Raw genomic sequence first — 7416 nt, 5'->3', positions numbered from 1 at the left:
TTCTTAAGTGCAACCCTTTTAAACGCTAACTTGAGCATCCGGTGGAAGGCAGAATTAGGCTGCCCGCCATGGGGGACAAATGGACCAATGGTCTTCCTTGCCCTGCTCTGGTAATCTGGTGATGGGCGGGTTACTAGCTCTAACTAGTATGATCCTGCTTGAATTTTTCCTTTTATCTTTGTGAGACAGGGTCTCACTATGCAGTGCAGGCTCTCCTTGAACACACTATGTGGTCCCGGCTGGCCTCAAACTCACAGTGATTCTCCTGGCTCAGCCTCCTGCGTGCTGGGATTACAGCATATACACCATGTATACACCGGCGTATACACCACGATGACTGGGACCTTCTTGAATCTTTGAACTGTGGAGAGGTGAGACAGAGACCCAAGGACAGTTGAGACAGTCTCTGTGATGGCAGTAGCGGGAGTTCATTAACAAAGACAGTGTCAAGAATTCAGTGGCTGTGTCCAGTGCTGTTGGCACCAACAATCGTGAAGTAGTGTCTTGAAATGGCAAGCAGAAACACTGAAACGACACCCAGGATTTGGAGGCAGATTTATTTATGTTGACAGACACTGATCGGGATCATTCCCACACTATCAGACCCTGATCTCTGGTGGTCTGGAACTTATATTGGATAAGCAAGCAGGAAGTACAGAGGCAGAACGGCTTGTTAGTTGGGGACTGGTTTATACAATGTGCATCACAGTGACCAGCTATTTCTAAGAGACAGAAGCAACTGGAACTGGAACAGGAACTGTTACCTGGGCAACTAACAAACTCAAGTATAGTGGCTTGGAGGGGGGGCATTTTCTCCTACTGTCTTTGCACTGTGACCCTGAAACAGTGTTCCTGACATTAGCTGTATGTTCTTGCCACCTTATCCCTCCTGGTTCCTGACAAGATTCTGAGACAAGATCTTCTGCTTTTCTCCTATTTCTACCAATTGTCTGACATCCTTACAGTGAAGCCTTTGACTGTGGTCAGATTTGCCTTCTGTTATTTCAGTAAAGACTGTTCTGTTGTCTACAAAGCAATTCCTTGAGGCTCTGGCTTGTGAATGAAGCCCTTTTTTGAGTTTCTGGGGTGACACAAAGGTATGTATGTATGGATCAGTGGGTCATGATTTAAATGAGCTGACCCATATCCAAAGAAAGCTGGCAGAAAGAAAAGGAAGCAACATGTCTCAGCATTCTATTTTTATGTAGTCCTTTTTTTTAAAAAATGAGATACACTATTTTGATGAAAAGATATTCAAGATACTTTTCAGTCTCAAACACCTTTCTCTCTCTGTCTGTCTTTTTCTCTGTCTCTGTCTCTGTCTGTCTCTGTTTCTCTCTCTCTTCTGGAGGACTGAATTCAGGACCTTACACATGTCTAACCCAAATTCCTGTGTTTTTCTCTTCACTGGCACATTTCTGTAACATATGCTGTTCTGGTTTCCTCTCGGTAGGGTAAGAACAATGTCCCGCCTCGTTCTGTGTGTCTGTATTGGGTATATGTTATATAGTACATGTCCATCACTCCCCTACTCTTAGGTCCTCATGCTTAAGAGCTGTATTTTCAGATAAATTATTTTGTTCCTTGTCTTCCAGGCCTCCAAACCGTATTAAACCAAACTTGTGCCGGAGCAGAAGTGAGGAAACACCTCGGCAGTGGGTCATGGGAGAGGGCAGAGTAGACAGGTAGATCATCACTGCCTCCTTGCAAGTCTCCCCATATCTTCTTACTTCAGAGGTCAGACAGCAATTTGGGCAGAGATTATGCTCAGGAACTGCGCTTGGCAGGCTTTCCTCTGCTGCCTGTGCTGTGTGAGCGGAGAAATGCATTCAAGTCCTAGCAAATCCTTCGCTATCCTTTAGCTTTCATATTTTGCCAGCTCTCACCTGTATCCCCTGTGTATGCACAGATTCACAGACAGGCATGAGTGGAAAGGTTATTTTCTCAGCCTTTCTATGGCCTGTCAACTTCTAGGATGTCTTTATTCAATTTCTAGCTGGTCTGCTAGTGCTGTGAATTGAACTCCTCACATCCAGTGGTGGTGCTCTGCGTCTTCACTGCCGGCCCCAGACCAAATTCCCACCTCTTTGTACCTGTAAGGCTCGCTGCAGGTTCTGCATCCTGAGTGTGACTGGAAGTGACAGGAACATGTGTAGGCAGGGCACCATGTACTTCTCTATTCAACCACAAATAGCAGCTGTTTTATAAGTCGGAGATAGTCATTGTTTTTTTCATCTTTTTTGAGGCACTTTCAATACTTTGGAATGGTTCTCTTGAACACTTGCAATCTAGTACGATACCTGTTCCCTATGGAGGGGAATTATTTGACCTCATGTTGCTTTTACTTGGAATTGTCTTGTAATTGTTCTGAGAAATAAGAAAAATAAATGTAAGTTCTCATACATGAGTGCTTACATTTCTACAGAAGAAAAATAAAATAATCCTTGATAAAATGTCATTTCCACAGAGTTATTTTCTTATCTGCTCACAAGGACCATTCATTTCCCCTTTGCTTTGGTCTGGATGGATGCATTCATTGGTCTTCCCCAGAGGTCTTTAGCAGCTGCAGCATTTGGAGTGTTTTACTGTGAACTCTGGCCAGCCAAATTAGGCCAGCTCCTCGGAGAGACACTGAGCCATCTTTAAGGGTGAAAAATTACACTGTTCCCCCTTTTCAAACTATTTGTAGAAATAGAATATCATTTTTCATGAGCCTAATTCTATACCTACCCTTCTCCTTCTATTATGTGTTTTGAAGGTTTTGTTGTTCTGGTGTCTTTCTTTGTTTATCCTTGCTCTAATAGTACGGTTGTTGTCTTGGTTACTTTCTCTCTTTGCTGAGACAAAATACCTGATGTCCAAAATTAAGGAAGGAAAGGTTTATTTAGCTCACAGTTTGTAGAGGTTTCAGTCCATACTGGCTCCAAGGCAGGGTGGTGCATGGCAGAGGGCAACCGTTTATGGTGGCGGAAGACAGCAAAAGTGACAAAAACAAAAAGGGGGAGGAGCTGCAGTGTGTAGCCTCTTTCCCTCCCTTACATTGTATGTAAACTACCCGCCCCAAGTTAGGTGTAGTACTCACACCCATAATCCCAACACTGGACCATGATTAATCATAAATCTAGAAGTCTGCCCCATGAATGCTGAGGCTTTCAGGGGATACCCAGACACAAACCATACCAGTTGTCTTTTTCTTTTTTAATTATGAGCTATCTTATCACCCTCATTTCAATATGAGGGCTAGTAAACAAAGGATGAGTATATTACATTTGACAATTCAATTATTTTCTTTTAGAATCCTTTTGAGCTTAGAGAAACATTTATTACAGGGGGCAACTAGAATCTATTGAGTAACCCAATTATGCTTTCTGCATCTGATATTGATAAAAATCTCAGGAGAACAAATAGTAAGAAGGAACAAAAAATCTCTCAACACAAGGTTCTCAGTCTTTACAAATCCTTTAAAAAAGAAAATATTCTCACTGTGCTATTGATATTCTATGTTATGTATAATAAACTAATGATCTTGTTTAATTTGAGGATACCTCAAATTATCATTGAACTTCAACGGAAGTAGAAATTAGAGTACCAAGATCCATTAGAGCACTGCTCTACTTTTAAAAGTTACAAGTGTAACTAGATGCCCCAAAGGAAGACTTAGGACTATGTCCTAATAGCATCAAAATCCCACATGCAACATAGATTTCTTGGGACAGACTGAGAACTTCCATCTTACTGCTAAGAGATCTGTTAGATTACTATCAACTCTAAAGTTAGCTATTATTGTAACCCAAAGGTAAGGAAACAATATCAGACTAAACCTGTGATAATTTTTTTTCCTGAAGCATTTGGAGTATATAACTAAGCACCATAGCTTAACAGAAATTTTTTTTAAAAAAACGCATCACTTTTGAAGTCTAGCCACTAGAAATAATTACTATGGTGGTTTTAAGTGGATGCTAGCATGATTTTACTTTAAACTGGTACATTTGTCATAATTGCATCATTAGTTTCTCCTCATTAGTCTTAAAGACACTAATAGCATAACAGACCTTCCTTCTGTTCAAACATCTCAAAATCCCATCCTTCTAGAACTCTAGCATGTTTTTGTTAAACTCCCTTCCTCTGAAACTCAGCGTTCTTTTCCCTTGACACCATTCCCTTTCCTCTCAGAGCTCATTTTCCTTTTTCTCTGTTTCCAGCTCTGCCAGCTGTGTGATCCTGGGAGAATTATTCAAACTCTCCTTAACCCAAATTTCCTCACCTATAAAGTATTAATAATCATCCTTTTGATTTATGAATGCCTATTAAAATCCTTAGTTAATACAAGCTCTCCTACCTCCACTTCCTGATAGCATTTTATTTTCCTGTCCCTGTTACTGTATCAGTGGTTGGCACACAGAGGCTCCTAGGCTATATTCACTGAAAAGATGAATATGGTGCCTAGGAAAGCAGGTTATACATCATGCATTTTCATCTTGATTCTTCACTCATATAAAGTTTGATCGGTCTCTTAGTTTTCTATTTTGCTGCATTTTCCAAAGTTTGATTTCCCAGTTTCCTTTTGTTCTCAGAAACTCACAGATCGTAACTAGAAGGATCTGTCATCATTGCTTTGATGATTATAGGTCTTTGGTCAACCACATTCAAGTCATTTTTCTTTTTTAATCTACATTGCCTGTGATGATCTTTTCCTTGCCATCTCAGAAATTTTCTACTGGGTGGGGTAGTCACTTGTCATTTATTGAATGTCTATCACACATTAGAACTGAGAATACAAAGACAAATAGGCCAATATTCTCCAAAAGTGATTGTCTAATGGAGGAGAGATTTTAATCACAGATGATAATATTTCTCTATAAGAAGCGTTATCACAGAGGGAAATAGAATTTGTACCTAGCTTATTAGTTACTTCAGTAACCTTGTAGCAGCTGTGCATTATGGATCAAACATTGTTCCAGTCTCTGGGACAAAACAGATTAGAATTCTGTGCTAAAGAAAGTTATGTTTAACTGGAGAGAGATAGGTCATCCATAAAGACAAAAAATTAAAATAATTTCAGAAGAATAAATTAGGGCAAAAACTGAACTACTGGAATTACTGACAGCTACTTTAGGTTGAGTAGTTGGAGAAGGGGTTTTTGAAGAGGAGACATTTAATCAAAGACCTGAAGGTCATTCAGAAGTAGGGCACATGAATATCTGGGGGAAGAAAGCTTTCAGTAAAGGGATCAGCAGTTGCAAAAGTCCTGTGGTGGAAACGACCTTGGTATGTGTTATGATTTGTATCTGGATGCTCCCTCAAAGCCTCATGCAGTCACAGAGTGGGCTTCTAGAGTTTATGACTGACTCATGGTCCAATGTTGGGATTATGGATGTGAGTGCTGCACCCGACCCGGGGTGGGTAGTTTGCATACAATGTAAGGGAGGGAAAGAAGATGCTTGCCGCTGCTCCTCCCTTTTGCTCTTGCAGCTTTTGCTGTCTCTTGCCACCATGAACTGTTGCCTTCTTCCATGTGCCACTCTGCCTTGGAGCCAGCCAAGTATGGACTGAAACCTCCACAAACTGTGAGCTAAATAAATCTTTCTTTCTTTAATTCTGTGTATTTTATCTCAACAACGAGAGAAAAGTAAGCGAGACAGTATGTGTAAGGAAGGCCAGTGTGGCTGGAGTCTGAGAGAGATGAGCAGAGGTCTCGTCATGTAAGGTTCGGTCTGTAAGCCTGAAAAAAGAGTTTGAACTTTTATTTTAGTGAAATAATAGATGGCAGAAAGGGAATACGAGTGATGTAGTAAGACCTGTGGCTGCTGTGTGGCAACTGAAATGCAGGGTGCAAGACTGGGTGTAGCTATAGCAGTGTGGAGGCTCATGCAGAAATCTGGGGGGTAGGTGACGGCAGCTCAGATTAGGGTGGTAGCAGAAGATGGAAAGAAGTGCATGGTTTGGGATACATTTTTTTAAATTTTATTTTATTTTCTTATTTTTTGGTTTTTCTCCGGTACCGGGAACCGAACTCACGACCTTGCGCTTGCCAGGCAGGCGCTTTTGCCACTGAGCTAAATCCCCAGCTCCAGTTTGGGATACATTTTAGAGGTGGATTCAGTAGTATTCTTGCTCAAGCCCACAGAAGGGGCTTGAGTGGAGAGAAAAATCACTAGTAGCCTTTTGTTGGCAAATGGCGTGTTGCCACTTATTAAGATGGAAAAAGCCAAGGAAAATATGAAGGGTTCTAGTTTGAACACTTTTGGTTTGAGGTGCAAAGCAGAAGTTCAAATAGAGAAATCTACCAAATGGTTGGGTATATGAGTAGGACTCAAAGGAACGGTCAGAGCTGGAGCTATTTGGAAATTTTGTTACCTTTCAGGGAGTGGATTTCAAGATTTATGTTTCTTTCCAGTGTGCTTTCTAGGATTGCAGATGTTGAGCATTTAAGATGTCACTGAGCCTATTTTTCTTAGTTTCAGGACCATCCCAAACAGCACAGAATCAGATTTCAGATTAAATCCAAGTGATGAAAATTCCCAGTATTTTAAAAATATTTTGCTCCCATTGTTTCTCTGACTGCTGGCAGCAGAGCAGCTCCAGCCATGTAGAATCTGAATACAAATGACCTCTCAACCCACACCCAGGGCTGAAGTTTCTTAGAACACCAAAGGTTAAGATCTCAACTCTGGAATCCCTACTTGCATCTTTAGGATGCAAATATTTTTTCTTGCATGTAAAGAGAAGGGTGAAATGTCAGTGATGCCAGGAAATTTTAAATTACTAGAAGGAAGTAAGGAAACTGAAATGTATGAAGAGAATACTATCAGAATGTTATGATGAAAAGCATGTCCACTCTAAAGTTTGCTATTCCCCTGGCACTGTGTGACAGTGATGAGTCCATCGGTCCCCTCAATCCTGCTGAGCCGCAGATGCTCTCTCTGTGTGTGGGGACAGAGGGTGTCTCCAGAGGCCCCCGGCTTCCAGCGTCTTGAACACATTGTCATCTTCTCAACTCCCTTCATGTGTCTTCTTCAACACAGAACGTTCTTGGCTTCTCTGGGAAGAATACATTTTTTTCAGTTGTGGGAAAAATCCTCCCCCATAGTTTTAATTCAACAAAGTCTGGGAAAATGTTTGAAATTGGCATAGAGTTAGACAGCAAGGGAAGAAATAAATGTGTAAACAGAAGCAGAGTCAAAAGCATAAAAACTGGAATCGAGGGAGTTGAAACTGGAAGAGAGAGAGGCAGAAGCCATGTTTTCTCTTTTTTTTTTTTTAATTTTTTTTTAATTTTAGAAATAAAAGGAGGAAAATACTAACAGATCGACAACGTTTTACAAAATAGCAAAGGATCAGTACAGACATTACAGAGTTACAAACAGAGTGGTAGGGAATTAACAATGCTTATTGTATTACATATTGATATCTTCA

Source organism: Chinchilla lanigera, unplaced genomic scaffold, assembly GCF_000276665.1.
Source record: "Chinchilla lanigera isolate Chin_1 unplaced genomic scaffold, ChiLan1.0 scaffold00077, whole genome shotgun sequence".
Taxonomy (NCBI): domain Eukaryota; kingdom Metazoa; phylum Chordata; class Mammalia; order Rodentia; family Chinchillidae; genus Chinchilla; species Chinchilla lanigera.
Note: the sequence above shows the minus strand (reverse complement) of the source record.